Here is a 20,005-nt window from a genome sequence, read left to right on the forward strand (position 1 = left end):
TTGTATAAAATAATACCTACAGGCAATTTGAAGAAATATCAGTTTATCTATGGAATATCTTTGTTAAATTGGAAGAAACTGGAACATTTTGCAAAAAACCTATTTGGACACATATATGCATACTAAATCTGATGATTAATCTCACGTCTAGAAATCATGCAGTCATGCCAAACACCTAAAACTTTTTTAATTGTTCATTTTCTATGTTAGATATAATGAAATAATATTAACTGAATAGTTTATTATATTGCCACTGCAATTCAAATCTATGTAATATATTTTATCTGTTTCTATCTTTTATAATTTTTCGCACACACTTCACCTGAATGATTCATTCCCTTTAAAATATTATTTTGATTTATTATTTCACTGTAGCCATGGCTCTTTGATTTATATCTCCAGAATTGTTCAGCAAATCCTTTCTCAACAAAATCATTTTCTTAGCAAATTAAACTTCAGTTAATCTTTACTACAATTGCAAGTAATCAGACATATGACTTTAAGTTATAAGTGGGCAAATCCATAAAATGCAGAAACATGCTCACACTGAAGCAACATGGAATTCCTTATCCATTAAAAAACACATTTACATTGATTGCACGTTTTCATCTTTTTCTACATCAAAAAGACACTTCAAAGCAAGTGAGGACAGAACATAGCTCTCAACCTCTTAGCACAAGAAATCTGTACAAAGCCAAAAATAATGGAGGACAAAGGCCCAAAAATAGAGACAAATTTTAAACAGTGGTGTTATAAGGTTCCTACAATAGAAGGTTTTGTGATGTTGTGGTGGGGGTTATATTACAGAACTGAATGTCACTTGCTGAAAATTCGGTATTTTGAAGTTTTGATATAGTGACATTCGGTTTTGTAATATTTTGGTATGATGGGTGTTCGGTATTTAGATCTTGAGATACTGAAAGTCGGGCTTTCAGTATTTCGAGATTTAAAAGTAGACCCATTTATTTAAATATATATATATATATATATATATATATATATATATATATATATATATATATATCTGCTGTAGGTACAATGAGGGCTCTTAATAAATAAACGTGCGATATGCCAACAGCTACATGGGTAGATAACTAATAGATTTATTAGGTACAAGATTAATCCAAGGGATACCATTTCTGGAAGTGTTTCTATTATCCTTCTTAGATGACTACCAGCAACACTACTATAAATTCCATCAGCTAATAGCGATAACTGACCTGATTTTAACTGAATTAACAAAAATATCACTGAGCATGCATGATTGAAATCAGCATTGCTAATATCTCTCTCTAAATTTCCTGTATTATCACTGATGACTGATATCATTATAGCAGAATATTTTCTCTGGTCATTAAAAACTACTTCATCAGATATCCATCTCCTTTGACTTCTTTGAAAACGCTAGTTAATTTATCATCCTTTTTCAGTGACTTTCCTTAAAATAGTACACTCAAACTTCTGTGCCTGCTAGTCAAAGGTAACAGCTATAATGAAAATGTAATCTTCTTCTTCTTTCAATTTTTCCTAGTTAGGGGTTGCCACAGTGGATCACCTGTCCACTCATGACTGGCAGTAGAGTGTTACGGTGTTGAGTTGCCAGCCCTGCACCCAACCTTCCACGGAAGGCACACACTCATGCCTAGGGCCATTTTAGAGCATTAGCTAGATTCAAGAAGGTGGATTGGACACTCTAAATTAGCCCTAGGCATGAGTGCATGCGTGTGTGTGCCTTCTGTGGAAGGTTGGGCACCGGGTGGGCAACTCGACACCGGAAAACTCCACTGCCAATCATGACTGGACAGGTGATCTGCTGTGGTGACCCCTAACCGGGAAAAGCCGAAAGAAGAAGAAGCTAGATTCAAGAAGGCACTGGAACAATATGCCCTTTTTCATGGTCTTAGTAAACCTTTTAAAGAACTCATCCAGGCTGAGCCGGCATGATGTGCTTTTTATGACGCTGAAGTGATGTGCATCTATGTAGCATTGCTTTTATTGGTTCAGCTATAGTATGTTTTGTAACCCTTCAAATAATAGTAGTGAAATTATTAGGACTGAAATGTTCATTGTCATTTGAGAGGGCACCTCTATGCAATGGTACAACAATAGATTTTCTCCACACATCATGGATGTGACTAGTAAACAGACTCAGAATGATAGGATGATGGAGGGATTTTTTGGTAGAACTTAGTAGTATTCAAGAAACATACAGGACATTGTCATGTTCCATATGACTTGTATTGTTTTCATTTTGGAAAGTGCCAAAGAGACTTGGTCCAGAGTAATTTTAGGAGGGGAGGAATTGCAGGGTAGAGGGGAATGGAGGAGAGAAAGAGTAAAGCTGGAAGATAATTTGTCCACATGAATATTAACAGTGTCCTTAGAGTTAGAGAAGAAAATATCATTAGATTATTTCTTAGGCTTCTAATATAGCAGAGGATGGCTTACAGTAGTCTTTTGAATTAGATGGAACCATAAGTCTGTAGTCAGACTTGCGTTTCCTAATGAGAAGGTTTTTTTTTTGTTTAGTGTATCATTTTTGCCTCCATGTCTGCTGATTATAAAGCCTCTAAATGGTTGTCATCCAGGTAGCCATGAGGGTGTTTTGTGCTTTCACTGCCCCCCCCCAGCAATGACAGAATTTTTCATTTATGACCCTAACTCTTGCTGCTAATGGTGACATGTGCACTTGTATCACTGCAAGAGCCACCTCACCTCTCCCAACTGATGCATGCATGGTCCACCACAAGTGCCTAAGTGGCTGTCATCTCTGAATTCGACAGCCACTCCTATATCCTCCTGCCCTTGCTTTCATTGCTTGACAAGTTTCTGCTTTCAAAGAGGGTCCTGTCAGTGGAATCACTGTATAAGCCAGGACAGAACCACTGTCCCTTCCCCAAGGAAAGAGCACAACTATCTTTCCTGCCTGCAACTGTCAGGTGCCGAATCATTAGTTTTATTTAGGTCACCTGGGATGTAATCAGGGCTTAATCCCTCTTTGGCACTAGTACATTCTCATAATGGTAAGCTTGAGGGAGTTAATAAATAGTATTAAATCCATTTTATAATTATGAAGTACAAACAATTACCTTAATTTGATGGCCAGTGGCATTTTCTTTTAGATTTTTTGATGTGGGAGTTTCACCATATGAATACTTATATAACAACTTTTCTGAGTTTCATAATTCTAATCCTGAAGGAATTTCAGGCTGTATCTTAGAAAAAGTGGAAATATTGATGGGTGAAAATGTAAGCTTAAAGGACAAACTTTTGAAGAAAGAAGCCACGTATATTCTTAAGTTTAATACCTTGGAACCTATAGGGTTACACAAAAAATGCAACTGGAAATATGTAATCTAATTAACTTATTAGGAGTGGGATGGACTGTTAGTTTTTTTGCATTTAGACTTGTGTTTTAGAAATGTTTTTTACTCTGTGAAGGCCTGGGAGCCAAAGCGCTAAATATAATAAATATTTTTATCAGTATTTCTCTGTCATTGTGGCTGTTGTCGCTAGTTGTATCACCTGAATGCTTGTATTGGCCTGGATACAGGCTTTCCTGACAAACATTGTAACCTCCAAGTGTCAAATACAGTCATTCACAACTATCACACTATCTTTTATGTATTTATTTATTTACTTATTTACTTTTAATTTGTTTACCACAAAAATCCAACTGGGATAAACACTTTTTTTCAGAGGAGACCCAGGGAGAAAAGTTCCACATTTAACACCAGTTTTGACTGACACACACACACACACACACACACATATATATATATATATATATATATATATATATATATATATATATATATATATATATATTTATTTATATGGGTCTACTACCGGAGATCAAAATTACACTATTTCGAAATCCGGTAGTAGATGCCCACTAATGCGAAAGTGCACTTCACCGAAAGTGCACTTTCGTGAACACCAGTAGAATGTATGAGCAATGTCCTCCACTGTGGTGCTGTAGTTATGGACCTTAGGGTTAGGGCATGGGTTAAGGATAGTGGAAAGCCCTACTAGGTATCCACTAGCCTTAACCCAAGCCCTAACCCTAAGGTCCGTGACTACCGCACCACAGTGGAGGAAATAGTTCCGTGACTACTGCACCATGGAGGACATACAATTTCCTCCACTGTGGTGCGGTAGTCATGGACCTTAGGGTTAGGGCTTGGGTAAAGGATAGTGGATAGCCCTACTAGCTATCCACTATCTTTAACCCAAGCCCTAACCCTAAGGTCCGTAACCATTTGCTCAAGTGGTGTTTGTGAAAGTGCACTTTCGGTGAAGTGCACTTTTGCGTAACCATGGGTCTACTGTTCATTTTCCAAAAAGTGAGTTTTCGATTAAGTACAGTAGATCCATATATATATATATATATATATATATATATATATATATATATATATATATACACACATACACACAATACAGCTAGTTACATGATATCAGAAGAAATACAACATATAGGTAAGTGTACATACATGGGAAAAAACTACAATAGATTACATAAACATTGTTTAGAAACAGAGCATATACATAGCTTGTATAGGTATATAGATTGTTGACCATTCATTAGAAATAGGCACAGGCTTGTATATAGCAAAGAGAGATATAACATTGAAAAAGATACTGGAATATTACTACAATTTTCAACTTTCAATAATTCAGTCTCATTGATTAGAGCCCCCAAATCACCTCACCATAAAACAATTGTGTTCATTTCCTGAATCTGAAGGAAGGAACTTGCATGCGGAATTGGAAAGCATTACTTGACATCAGGTTTACCTTTATAATAAACCTGTAACAGCTTTAGTCACATGTTCTAGCATATTCTAATAAGTTAAAAAATATGTTATTCCCTCTTTGGTTAACAGTACAAAATGGAACCTCTTGTCCTATGATTACTAAAGATATTAACAATAGTTAAAAAGTGTGTGGGGGGATACTGCATGGAGAGACTGCACCCTCACCACTGAAGTCAAGAAGTGAAGCAAAAACAGCAAAATGCCAGGAACATATACAGCAGACAAGAAATCTTAACAACAACACTAAAATCAAATACATAGGAATACACAACATTTCCTCTTAGGACATCCTACATCATTCTGGAAATCTATCAAACCTGTTTAATAACATTTAGGTTGAACCTACATCTATCAATAATTCCCTTGATATTAGCTGTCATTAAGAATGAATGCCCACCCGGTACTAATGAGAGGATTATGCATTCCCTCACCTAATTCTTATAACAAGGATATGGTGCCACTCCTATTTTCTGCTTCAAGCTCTCATCAGTGAGTAGGTGAAAGAAGGTTTTCAGCATATCAATGTAGCAAAGAGTTTGAGCATTCAAAAGCTCCACCCCAACCCCTCCCGCCATTCCTGAGTGCTTCTCCTCCATTAATTGCTGAACCTCTCTTATGCATGGTTAACCTTTTCATAATAGCTAATATCTTTCTGCAGCACTGGAAGTGCTTTTATTACTCCCTTACTTAAAGATCCCTTCCCCATAAAAACTCACAAACAAACATTGAGGTACTTTCCCCATTAGCTGAAAAGTTTGAGTTAGCACTATATGATCAGACTTTTGTACACCTAAAATATGACCTCCTTGGCAATGATCTTCATGGCTTTTGTCCAAGATTTAATTACAACCCAAATCTATGAAGCCATGGAAGGCTGTAACTTAAGTGTTGCTATCTTCATAGACATTAAAAGAGCATTTACCTCAGCTAAACACAATTGGCTATTTATAGCTTCATTTACCTGAACTAAACACAATCAGCTACTTATAGCTGCATTTATCTCAGCTAAATAGCTGCATTTACCTGAGTTAAACACAATCTGCTACTTATAGCTGCATTTATCTCAGCTAAACACAATCGGCTTCTTATAGCTCTTGCCAACATAGGCTTCATTGATCCTGTATTGAGCTGTTTTTTTCTTACAGAATTCCAAGAGAACTTGTAGGATCATAAGAAGCTAGTAGGCTACTGGTCCTGAGCCTCTTATAAGTCTAGCCAAGAGTTTAGCCCATGTTTAGACAAGTCAGCACCCAATGCCCCTGTCCTGCAGGTACAAAGGTGGAATCCCAGGGGTGTATTTTCTATTTCTTATCCAGTTATCCAGTTGCGCTTAAAAAGTGATAATGAGGAACTCTGCTTGATATGGAGAGAAAGTCTATTCCATAAATGGGGGAGTCTCTGGGACAAACATCTGTCCCACCAACAAGTCCTGTTGATGTCACAGATCAGGCTGAGGTCATGCATGTGGGTTACTTGAGTGGAGCTTGACTTGTGGATATGCAGCAGTCCCATCAAGGTGGGGTCTGAGATTGCTTTGTGTGCCAGACAGAGGTCATCGCTGAGGAGTCTGTATGAAACTGAGAAGAGGGACAGGGCTTTTAGCCTGTGTAGGGTAGATGTTTGAGGCCCTGGATTTTCCCGGCAAGGAACCTCTGTGGTCTCTCCAGCTGCTGCATGTCCTTTGTGAGGTACATGCCAAAAGGGGCATTGTACTCAATAATGGGCCTTATAAGGGAAGAATACAGGGATGTTATGACCTCCTTGTCTCTGGATGAGATGCCCTTACTTTTGAGGTGGGCCATGTAGAATGTTTTCAATACAATAGAAGCAACATGGTGGTCAAAAGTCAGGATGCTATCAACCTGGATGCCCAAATCACTCATGACTGATTGCATGCTTAGGGTGTTGTTATTAATGTGATAATATGTGGGGATGTCACTCTCCCCAAAGGGGATGATGATGCATTTTTTGGTATTCAGCTTGAGGCCATGTTTCTGGCACCATCATTTGTTTGGGTGTAGCCCTCTTGGAGGATGTTGATATCACTAGGGGAATTGATGACAACACCCAGCTTGCAGTCATCTGAAAAACTTGTCAGCCATAGCCCACTGGTTTTGGCCTGCACCTCAGAAAGGTAAATCCCAAATAACAGAGGCACAAAGACTGATTCCTGGGGTACACCACTCATTACAGGTCTACTGCTTGAGGTTGCTTCCCCTATTTTGACTAGGTGGATTCTATCAGTGAGCCAGTTTGCTACCCATATGGTAACATATGGATTGATGCCTAGTTGAGAGAGTTTATCTATTATGCCCAAGTGGGGAATAGTGTCGAAGGCTTTTGTCAGGTCAAGGTAGGTGGAGTGCACTGTCTTCCCCTTGTCCATGGCTTTGGTGACTGTCTCAAGGATGTCAACCAAATTTAACAGACATGACCTCCCCTTGATGAAGCCAAACTGTGTGGGATCGAGTGTTTGGAGGTTGCCAATGTCCTTGTTAATGAGCTCCATGATAATCCATTCCATGGCCTTGTATATCAGGTTAGTTAGGCTGATGAGTCTATAATTTCCCAGATTGGTGTACCCTCCACCTTTGTGCAAAGGGATGACAGTGGCTGTCCTTCACTCAGCTGGGATGAAGCCATGCTCAGGCTTTGGTTGAATAGGGCACCTAATGGTGCTGCATGTTCTTGCCTGAGTTCATGTAGGATGCAGCCTGGGATGTTATCAGGTCCCATGGAGGCTGTATTTTTTGCCTTTGAAAGGGCAGTGATGACCTTTTCTCTAGAGATAAAGGGAGGGGGCAGGTACTTGGGATGTCCTGATTTACTGATGAGGGGGGACAGAGGGGTGACATTTTCGCTGAATCTGTCAGCCAGTAGGTTGGCTATATTTACAGCATTTGTGTATGTGGTGTCCTTGACTACAAGATTGGAGTAGCTCTGGGTGCTTCCTTGGAGACTGTGGACATATGTGAAGAAGGCCTTATGACTGTCTCTAGTAGATGTGGCCAATTTGGACTCAAAGTTTGCTTTGGAGGATTTCACTAGTGCTCTTATTTGCTTGTTCAGGCTAAGGAGAGATTGCTTCCAATTGGCCACCTGCTCCTTCTTGGTCCTGGACAGCAATTTTTTCCTTTTGTTATAGAGTTTATTTATTGCAGATGTCCACCAGACAGGTTTACTCTTCCTTGAGGAGGAGGATTTTGTCAGCTATTCCTGATTCCTTGCATCTATATAAATGCTCGTATGGTGTTGATTTGGATATTGGTGCCAGTTCCTACAGAGGGGGAGAGGGCTGTGAAGTTGTTTATACCATCCCTCAGAAGGTTGTAATCAGCTTTGGAGAAGTTTTTTTGTTTGAACCTAGCTAGAAGGGGGTCAGGGGAGATATTGGCTTCAAAAGTGACCACTTTATGGTTGGATCTTACTAGGGAGGATGATACTGCAGAGATGCTGCAGTAGTTACTCATATTGGTTAATGCCAACTCCAAGATATTATCACCTCTTGTGGGGGTATTGACTAGCTGTTCCAAAGTATTATCATTGACAAAATTGAGGAATCTCTGGGCATTTGTGTTCTGCCATGAGTAATTCTTTCAATCTATGTTTGGGTAGTTAAAGTCGCCTAGGATCAGGGTAAAAGGTTGAATCTTGATAGATTTGAAGAGGTCCAGATAGAGGGAGTGGGCATCTTGTGTCAAATTTGGGGGCCTGCAGCTAGCTATGATTTGAATAGGGCTCTTGTTACTGGTTAACTGCAAATGGAGTGTCTCATGCGAGCCATACTGTTTGATCAGCCTGGAGGTGTGTATGTCTTTAATATATATTGAAGCTCCACCTCCTTTGGCTTTGCTGCCCACAGTTTGGGGTCTTAATGTATGAAAGGATGAGTAAGCAGGTAAGGCTAGGGTGCTCTCTGCAGCTTTGATCCAGGTTTCTGTGACTGCACAGATGTCAGCATCTTCCAGGGTTAAGAATGCTTGCAATAAGTGCAGTTTCATGTTTAGACTCCTAGCATTTGGCAGCATGACCTTGAATTTGTGTTTTGTTGAAATTTTTATGTTGGCAGTTTTGACCTCATCACTTATTTTCTTTAATTCAGTAATTAAGTATTCTAACAGGTTAAGGTATTCTAGATGCTATGAAGGGATAATATGTGTGACTTTATACTTGCCTATACTATAATTATTAATTATAAAGTGCATAAAAATAACTTTGTCCAGTTCGTTTGTAGCACATGGGATCTGATGAGAGACAATGGGGTTAGGAAAAAATATGGATACTCCCCCCTACAGCTACTGGTGGAGCTGAACTTCTGAACTCATATTAACACTGCACTCTGGAATACAGAGATTGCTATCACTATAGCTAGGTTTCTGTAACCACACAAATGCTAATGTCTTTGAGGATAAAGAATTCTCAAGTTCAGCAGTTTCATTTGGGCTTCAGTACTGCTACCTTGATATTATCCAGATTGGAGTTTGGTATATCGCGATATTTGTGAGGTAAACTCTACCTAAAATTTGCACTATGTGGGTGTGTGTGTGTGTGTGTGTGTGTGTGTGTGTGTGTGTGTTGTCTTTTGGCTTTTCCCAGTTAGGGGTCGCCACAGCAGAACTCCGGTCTGCTAATGATTGGTAGTTGATTTTTACGTGCCAAGTTACCAGCTCTGACGCACAACCTTCAACGAAGGTATGCCCATTCACGCATATCTCCACACAGAAGATGCTGTAGCTGAGAATTGAACCGGACAGCATCTTACTGTGAGGTGACAATGCTACCGCAGCACCACCACCGTGGATTATGCAAAGGAGAAAGCAAAACTAATCAATACAAAAACAGCAGCACCAAAGATATTTGAAGTGAAATACAGGCAAAGACATCCAGATATGGGAAATTTTACAATACAAAAGATTAGAACAATGAAGCTAAAATCCACAAGATGGAACTGGTTTATTAAATGCACACATTAAAACACGATAAAAGGTGGATAAGCACTTTCGGAAACCCTTCGTCAGATCCATATAGCCATTTAACACAACAGGCTTTTTAAAGGGAGGCTTGACCAATTAAATCTCTTTCCTGAGCCGACGCCCCTTCAATGCTAGTTTTAAAGGGATAATACCATTTAAACCTGGTTCGCAGTCCGCTCTCAAGTCTGCAGTCCACTGAAACTCTTTAAACTGAGTAATATTAAGTATATCCCCCTCTCCTTGGTCCATCTGTTATACATTCCAACTCTCCTCGGTCCATCTGTTATACATTCCAACTCTCCTCGGTCCATCTGTTATACATTCCAACTCTCCTCGGTCCATCTGTTATACATTCCAACACCATAAAGGAGAGCAGGAAGAAGAGGAAAGTCCCCACTTCGATACACAGGGAAGGGACTTTTCTTCTGATATGGGCACCACATTATTTGTAAATTTTTCCAAGTATCACTTAAGTGAAGCTCAATGCAAACACCTGAATAAGGGGTTAACATTTATTCCCTCGTTACCATTAAGGCTCAGTGAATTTATTATAGATCTTAAATGTTTTGCTAGGAACTTGACTTTATGGAGTGATGAGAAAACAGGAATTGCTATGGAAGCAGTTTTATTTAAGAAACTGAGTGTTTTAATACCACCTTCACATCCGGTAAGAGAGACCTTTGTTAATGTATGTGAGGATGAAGTAACGAGATTACAGAATAAGAGACATAATGGAAGTAGCAAATGTTTTAATAATTTATGTATGGATGAGCAACAAGCTTTAAGGGAATTATTGAATAATAAGCAGCTAATTATTAGACCAGCAGATAAAGGAGGAGCGGCGGTTGTGTTGGATAGGATCTGGTATGTCAATAAAATGATGGAATTACTTAAGGATGAAAATACAAATAAACCTATAAAGAAGTTTAAACTTGATAAAATCATAAAGAAGGTTGTAATGGATTTGAATGATCTTTTGTTGACGAGAATAATCAATCAAGATTTGTTTAACTACTTTCAAGTGATTCATCCTATGATTCCTGTAATTAGAGGACTGCCTAAGATTCACAAAGACCCCTATGATCCACCCATGTGTCTGATTGTTTCAGGCAATGGGTGGATCACAGAACCAATATCAATCTATGTGAAACATCAGCTAAAAAGGGGACTAAGTAAAGCTACCACAGTACCGAAAGACACAGAATATTTGGAAACCGTTTTGATGGTTACTATGGATATCAGGAGTTTATTTATGATCATTCAAAATGAATATGGCATAGACAATGTGCGGAAATTTTGATGTCAGATGAGACGTATGAGAAGCAGCATATTATACAGATTTGTATGCTTTTGGAGATATATGTGCTATCATATGAGAATCAATGTTTTTTGCAAAAATGGGGTATGGCAATGGGCACCCTAAGTGCCAACTCATATTCTAATATAACTCTCAGGCAACCTTACCATTGGCCACACACCCCATTCATCCTTCTCTAATCACTCCCTATTCTCTCCTACTACACCCTCCAATTTTTGTTCTTCCCTATCCACAACTACCATACACCCATACCTACAACAAGACACCTAACTAATATCCAAATGTATAAACTATCAGTCCGAACACACTTACACTTTCACCTGTTACTTCTACTACTTATTCTACCATCATTACTTTTAGCCTACATACTTACCTCCTAGGAACACTCATTATATCCACACCTTCATAATCCTAATAAGCTAATTACCTCTTCTTCCCTAGCAGCACTCTCAAAACATGTAAACATAACATCTACACCCAGCTATCTACTTTCAAGATTTCATAGAATACTCCACATTAGGTACTACAATCATAATCCCAGAAAATCTCCTCATCTATACAGAAGATTCCCAACTCCAGCCTTTCTAATACAACTCCTCTCATTAAAAGATGACGATATCCACCCAAATCCTGGCCCAATAACACTTCCTACCACACAACTCCACAATCCCAATCAATTCAACACTCATTCCCTTACTCAACCAACAAACTCTCTCTTCATAGCCCACCTCAACATACGTAGCATTAATAATAAAGTTTCACAACTCCATGCTCTCTTACAAGTCTACTTTCGGCATTCTTTGTTTAGCAGAAACCTGGTTAAAGCCTGTAACTAAAGGCAATGAAATCACCCCACCCAGATATAATATATTTAGATCTGACCGTGTAACAAAGAAGGGTGGGGGAATTGCTATCCTATTTAAATCAGGTCTACAGATCACCACATACGACCTTAAACCACCTGTAGATTCTACTGCTGAAATTCTTATTTCCAAACTTCAACTCAACACTTTCAAATCCATCTATATTATCTGTATCTATCTACCTCCTGGCAATAACAATGCCACCATAGAATATATCCTCTGCTGGCTATCACAAAACCTGCCCCAAGAAACAATTATCCTAGGTGATTTTAACATAGATTGGAACTGCTGTTGCAGCAGCCACCCTACCACCCACATTAGCCTATTTGGTTTCTCTCAAATCATTACCTCCCCTACCAGGATAAACAAGCCCAATAAGAAAGAAAGTACCTTGGATTGGATTCTTATAAATAACCATCCCTACACATATGAATCTGGAACCCTCCCTGATGATATTAGTGACCACTCACTTACCTACATTATCAGGCATAAGACCAATGTCTCCATTCCAGCCACTTTCAAGTTTATTAGGTCCAAGAAAAACTTTAACCCTGATCTCTTTCAAAGCGAACTAAGAGCATGCAATTGGTCTCCCTTAAAACACCTTCCATTGGAGGAAGCTGTTAAATACTTTAATTCCAAATTCCTCACCATTCTAGATAACCATGCACCAAACTGCTCTATTAGAATCAAAACTAAATCTGCCCTATGGCTGTCAAAAGAAACCAAACAAAAAATCCACCTCAGAAATAAATACTGGGCCAAATGGCATATGACAAAAAACTGCTGTCCATCAAAACTTTAGACAACTGAGAAATGACACTAAGAAAGCTATACTGTCTGATAAAAGAAACTACTACTTACAGTTCCAGCAAACTAAACATAATAACCCACAAAAATTCTGGGCAAATGTTAACCAACTATTACACCCAGGTCACTCCATTATACCTAACCCACAAGGCACAGACCAGGAGAACCCAAAGCACACTGCCAATGCCTTTAATACCTTTTTCACTGAGGCAATTCAAACACTTGCCAGTCACCTGTCACCTAATAATTTCACTTTCCCTATCTCTAACACAACTCCACCCCCTCCATTTCTCTTCCAACCTGTCCGTACAACATATATTCTTTCCCTTATCCAAAAACGTAAACCTTGCTCTCCCTCGGCAGATCAATTACCAGCTGAATATCTACAGAAATCAGCCAAATCCATCGCCTATTCCATTTCCATTCTGATTAACAGAACCATTAGTGAAGGACACATCTCAAGCATCTGGAAAATCTTCCATAGTATCACCCTTCATAAAGATGGAAACTCTACTGAATTCTCCAACTACCATCCCATAGCCCTACTTTCACCTTTGGCAAAACTAATGGAAAAATGCATCCATAAGCAACTGCTAGACCACCTAATCCAAAATAACTTACTTTCCAGCTGTCAACATGGTTTCAGACCTTCCCACAGCACTACTACTGCCCTCCTTTCCTTTACTGACTGTATTAACAAAAACCGAAATGCAAATATGCTTTCCTCAGCACTATTTATCGATCTGTCCAAGGCATTTGATATGGTTACTCACCAAATGCTTATAAATATCCTCAAATCCCTCTCACTAGATACACTCACTATTAAATGGTTCCAATCCGATTTAGATAACAGACAACAGGCGGTACTTTGGCACAACACTCTATCTACCCACCTGCCCATTAACATTGGCGTCCCTCAAGGGTCCATATTAGGTCCTCTTCTTTTCTCCATATTTATCAATGACCTTCATCTAGCAATCCCCCAAACTACATGCATTCAATATGCCGATGATTCTACACTTATATGCACAGCCACAGCCACTTCTAAACTTCACTCCCTTACCCAAGAAGTATTTAATACAGTAGAACAATGGTTTACACAACATTGCCTTCTGTTGAACCCCAAAAAAACTAAACTCCTCCTTTTCAATCCTACTCGTAAGACCGTCCCAACAGATTTCACAGTTACATCCACTAATGGTACTCCCATATCACCTGACCCAACTACCAAACTACTTGGTATTACCATAGACAACAATCTTAACTTTGACACCCATATCAACAATATTATAAAAACCCTTAACAAAAAACTAGGCTCTCTCTACAGAGTCAAACCTTTCCTTTCACCAACAGTCAGAATAACTATTGCTTATACCCATTTAATCTCTACACTCCTCTATGCCTCACCCATATTTACTAATTTATCTAAAAATAACCTCACCAAACTGGAAATCTCCTACAATAACATTGCCAGGTTTGCTACTGGCAACCCATTCAGAACCCACCACTGCTATAATCTTAAGCAGCTTGGATAGCTAGAAATTCAGAATCTGCTTAAATTCCACCAACTAACCATTGCCCATAAGACTCTTTACCAACCTTCCAGTACTCCTATATTAACTAACCTCATCTATCCCTATAAGAATCTGAAATCCTTGCACTCATCACACAAACTTCTTGTAAACACCTCTAAATCTAATAACAAGGCTGGGGACTCTCTTTTCAGTAATACGTTTGGAAAATCCTGGAACCTTCTCCCCAGTGAACTTTCCTCAGTTTCCTCCACATCTCTTTTCAAAAACAGACTGAAACTTTTCCTAAGAACACACTGGCTATGCCCCTGTACTAAACCTGACTGATCATTTTTCTACTTTTTCTACTCATAACAGGCACTGCCTACCCACTACTTCCCTAAAACTAGCTCTACCTTCCTTACTTGCCACATTACCTTTTTCCTATTCCTTACCCTTCTTTTCATCCCCTACGATCACTCATAGTGTGACAACTCTTTATGTATATAATTACACAATATGCCTCTTTTATTGTTACTTTCTGTATTCTACCTGTAATTTGCACTGTACCTGCCTACTGCACTGCAAAGTATTTGTGCCCTCTCTGTAATTTTTGCATTATACCTGCCTTTAGCACTGTGAAGTATTTCTGTCCTCTTTGATTTTTTCTGGCTTAACTTCTAATCTTCTTTGTAAATATAAATGTATTATTTCCTCTTATCCCAGACCTTATCTCCCAGACTATAGTATATTATTAGACCTGTATTTTTAGTATTGTACCTGAATTTTGAAATGGGAGGTATTTAGACCTCTATGATAATTTCTTTATTAACCTGTAACATAATTGTATGTAAAAATGTTTTTTGTTATTTTTTGCAAGGAGCTTATCTCCCCGGGCCTCTACTGAAAATGGACATGTATCCAGTTAGACTTGCCTGGTCAACAAATGTAAAATAAAATAAATAAAATAAAATAAATATTGATGCAATGGGAAAAGGAGTAGGTTTTTAATAACCGCAATATATGGGCAAAGCAGTTGCTGTTTATAAACGGTTTTTGGAGTATATTTTTCTCCTGTGGTGAGGAGAAGAGAGGCAGTTGGGAGCATTTTTTAAGTTTTTGAAGTCTGCTACGCACTTTTTAGGCTTTGAAGTCCATAGTGCTTCTGATAAAATTGAATTTCTTGATATTACTATCTTAAAGACTAGAAATGCTACTATAGATACAAGGATGTATCGTAAAGCATGTTGGAGAAATCACCTTTTACACTGTAATAGTATGCATCTTACTCATATCTTTACGCAGATTATAAAAAATCAATTTCTAAGGAGTTCTAGACTGACTACTAAGCAGGAAGACCAAGTTACTGAAATTTCCAAAGTGAAAAAACATTTAAGTGAAAGGAACTATAGCATGAAGGAGACTGAGAGGGGAGATGGCAGTGAATTTGATGAGTCCAACCAGAAAAGAACCATACTTTTATCATGATGCAGGAAGGACTACAGCTATGTTGGCCCAAAGAAGGGAAGAAACTGAAAGTATAAGATGTACCCTTATCTATAATCAAGATATTCAGCAGATAGGTGACACAGTCAGAAATAACTGGAAAATATTAACAGCAGATGTGTCACTGAAGAGATTTGTAAGAGAGACTCCTAGATTCTGTTTCAAGAATAAACTGAATTTGAAACAACTATTATGTAGTGAAAAAACAATGACAAATAAGTTAAATGACCAGAGAAGGTAGTTATTGGTCTGGCAGATGTAGAGCATGTTCATCTATTAATACTACTAATAAATTTATACATCCAACTACTGAGAACATATCAGTTGGATACTTTTGCAGACCGCAATACCAAGAATGTGGTGTGTGTTGCTACATGCCAACACTATGTGTAGTTTTATATTGGGAAAATGAACTGTCTATTCAAGACTAGGGTTTGGACACACCTTAATGAGATTAAGTATAAGGTCAACACTAATGCACTGCCAAAGTATATTATGGGATTTTCTGGACACAAGTTCTCCTTTATGGTGTTGGAATGTATAACAACAGATGGACCTAGGAGAGGGATATATTTAATATTACTAAGTTTAAAGAACTTCAGTGGATTGCAGACTTGAGAGTGGACTGTGAGCCAGGTTTAAATGGTATTCTCCCTTTAAAACTGGCATTGAAGAGGCATCGGCTCAGGAAAGAGATTTAATTGGTCAAGCCTCTCTTTAAAAAGCCTGTTGTGTAAAATGGCTATATGGATCTAAAGAAGGGTTTCTGAAAGCGCTTATCCACCTTTTACTCTTGTTTTAATGTGTGGATTTAATAAACCAGTTCCGTGTTGTGGATTTTAGCTTTGTTCTAATTGGATTTGGTTCGGAGCCTCATCTGTTCCATTCTGATTTGTTTATTTTTGTTACAATACAAAAAATAAGAAAACAAAGCGGGAAAGTAGAAAAGAGGACTAGTAATGGAGAAGTTAAAGTTATAGATAACTTGTAAAGTGAAGGATTTAAAATTGAAAATCTAACTCTGGTAACATCACAGAATCACAATGAGTCTCCAAATTAAGGTGAAACCAGTGGAGCAGGCACATACTGTACAAAGATACTTTAGAACCTTCCACAAGAAACTAGTACAAAAGTTCAGTTGGAGTTGCACAGCACAGGAAGGAAGAGGAAACTGTGGCAACTCTGACACAGTCAATGTTGTGGAGTTTAAGGCCAATGAGCTCTCATATGAAAGAACAATGGACGACACAGGATGAAGCGGAAGAGAATATGTCACAGGAAGACATTTTGGAACTTTGTGCAGAATGCCCATAGGAAAAAGAGAACAAAGAATGTGCCCTTAGTCTAGAAAAAAATGATCTAAGGGAAGAGTTGAAGTAAGTAAGAAATACTCAAGAAAACATCAGTTTGGGACAGGAATCTGATATAAAAGAATTTGAGCAGGAGGGAGTGTATAAATATTGGAGAATTGATAAAAGATTGATATAAAACATGAACAAATGTGAATAAAATTTAGTGAGGAATATTGTAGACACTAAAATTAATAGTGAAAACAGCCCTGACTTTTAACAGCAAAGTCCAAGGTATAAACCAATTTGCTCTTCCTGTCCTAACTTACAGTTTTAGGGTTGTTGACTGGCTAAAAAAGGTATTGGATCAGTTGGACAGGAAAACAAGAAAAATGTTTCATGCTTATCAAAAGATTTATAAAAATCAGTGTATACCAAGTTTATATGTTCTCTGCCCTGAAGGAGGTATGAGTCTCCTCAAAACTGATTACATTTATTGATCTGCAATTGCAGGACTGCATGTATATCTGCACACAGACTCCAAACATATTGAAAATTTTAAATTATGAGGAGAACAAGTCAAAGATTACTTTCCTGCTTAGTTTAGCAGAAGTATATCAGTGTCAAGCAGGAATCAAAATCAAACCAGAAGTAGACAAAAATCAGGCAGCAATGGAATGTGCCAAAAAAAAGCAAAAGAAAGAATGTAAAGTAAAGGATCAGATGAGAAGGCAAGAAATGTGAAAATGCATAAATAAAGTTGCAAGTACAGAGAACTCCTGGAACAGCATCATGTTAATCAGGATCTGACAGATGGATGGTTAAGGAAAGGTGAACTTAAACCAAAATATGAAAGGTTAATATTGGCATCCTGGGATAGTAAAATACGTACACATTGTTTTACAAAGTCTATTGAACATGTTGGAGAAACAGACTCATGCACGTTTTGTAAAACAGAATTGGCAATGGTCGCACATCTTGTTGGCTGTGATACACTAATTGCAGAAGGCCTGTATACTTGTTGTTTGTCTTTTGGCTTTTCCCGGTTAGGGGTCGCCACAGTGGAACTCCAGTCCGCTAATGATTGGCAGTAGATTTTCACGAATGCAGAGGTGCCAGCTCGACATCCAACCTTCAACGAAGGCACGCCCATTTATGCATGTCTTTCGAATGCCCACCCAACAGTGGGGAGGACATGCAGACTCCATACAGAAGGCACTCCCCGCACTCCAGCCGAGAATCGAACGGGAGAACCTCTTGCTGTGAGGCAACAATGCTACCGCTGCACCACCATGGATGCAGCAGAAGGCCTGTATACTAAAAGGCATAATAATATGGCAAGACTGTTGCACTGGGAATGTACAAAAATTATAAGATTGAAGTAGCCGTTAAGCATTGGAAACATGAGCCACAAAGCATTATAGAAAATGAAGTTTATATCACATGGGATCACCCATTACCAACAGTTAAAATAATAGTTTTGGGAAAACCAGGTATAGTAGTCCATGAAAAGAAGACAAAAGTAGCATTCATCACTAAAACTGCTACACCCAGTGATTACAGTGTCTTACATAGAAAGAGACCAAATTAATAAAATGCCAGGTTTTGCAGGCAGAAACAAGGGCAATATGGAAGAAGGACACCCAGACAGTTCCATTAGTAGTAGGAGCAGTGAGTCTCATAAAAAAATAATTTAAAGTTGGATTTAGACATGCTACCAAGACATGTATCTCCATATGAACTGCAGGAAGAGTCAGTTCTGGGCATGTCGTAGGTGCTATGAAGATCACTTTTGGCTAAAATCAAAGATTGAAACAATACTATTTTCAGAACTTTAATCATACTTAGGAATGGGGTTCATTTCCATCATGGTATTAGAAACCCAAAAATACTGAGAAATGAAAGAGAGCTAGACTGTCTAAGAGGCCTAGAAGACTTATAGGAATAATTCCATACTACCTTTCCATAATGTATGAGTAACATTTTGGAGCTGTGGTAATGTAGTGTAGCAATGGTGCTGTTTACTGACCATGGGTGCGACAGGGATACTAGCCACAAGGTTAGATAAACAATCATTATGTTTTAGAAAAGATCAGTTTTTAGTAAGCTTGAAGAAAAAGCAAGTGGTATTAAGGTAGAAAAGGCTGAGACTAATACAGGCAGGGACTCCATGGTGACAGGTAATATTTTTGTTGTCAATCATAGATAACTAATAGAAAGCACATGCAGTTTACATCTAAAAATCGGTGCAAAATAGCAAAAACAGCTAACAGAATGTGCATACACCGAGAATATATCTAAAATCAATGCAAAACAAAGACTGTGGACACATAATATATGACCAGCTTACTTACAATAGTAGGGAAGAACAATTTTGAGTGAAGTTTTGTATGAAGGTAACTGACTGCAACTATAGTTTTATGTGAGTAATCAGTATTCTTGGTCTATAGAGCACAGTATAACATTCAATTAGTTTAATTACTTTAAGGGGAGTGTCCTCCCAAAAATACAGTTACAGGAGTGATATAGGGTAGGAATTTATAAAAGAGGAGTGAAGCTTTCTGGGTGGGATATAGCACTGAAAAAATCTTAAGGGATGAGCAGCTTTCTGGAATGTCTAGAATTTAATGATGACAGTAGTTTGGTAATCTGTGGATTCAAACTAAACGTGCTGCTTTATGGCAGTGCAGAGTGGAATCTGTTGTTTCTACTTGTAGCAAACTTTTCTGCTTTATTTTAGCACTGCTCAAATTTTGTAAGCTGAGTTGAATTTATGAAGATAGGGAAGCATACCAGAGTGTAGAAACTAAGTAGTTAATTGCTGTGTTTTTGCAGGCACACTCTTTTAAGTAGGATTTTACCCAATATAGCACTCCACGTTTTTGGTCTGCATTCATGACTAACTGTTGAAGTCA

General features: G+C 38.3%; 1 protein-coding gene across 2 annotated transcripts in view; it reads right to left on the bottom strand.

The window, feature by feature from the left end:
• LOC122798011 (fer-1-like protein 6) overlaps window positions 1-20,005 on the bottom strand; it is a 1,810,759-nt gene that overhangs the window by 388,083 nt on the left and 1,402,671 nt on the right. The gene's annotated exons all lie outside the window — the stretch shown is intronic.

This window comes from Protopterus annectens, chromosome 3.part1 (assembly GCF_019279795.1).
Source record: "Protopterus annectens isolate FY-2018-M chromosome 3.part1, PAN1.0, whole genome shotgun sequence".
In the NCBI taxonomy this organism is placed as follows: domain Eukaryota; kingdom Metazoa; phylum Chordata; order Ceratodontiformes; family Protopteridae; genus Protopterus; species Protopterus annectens.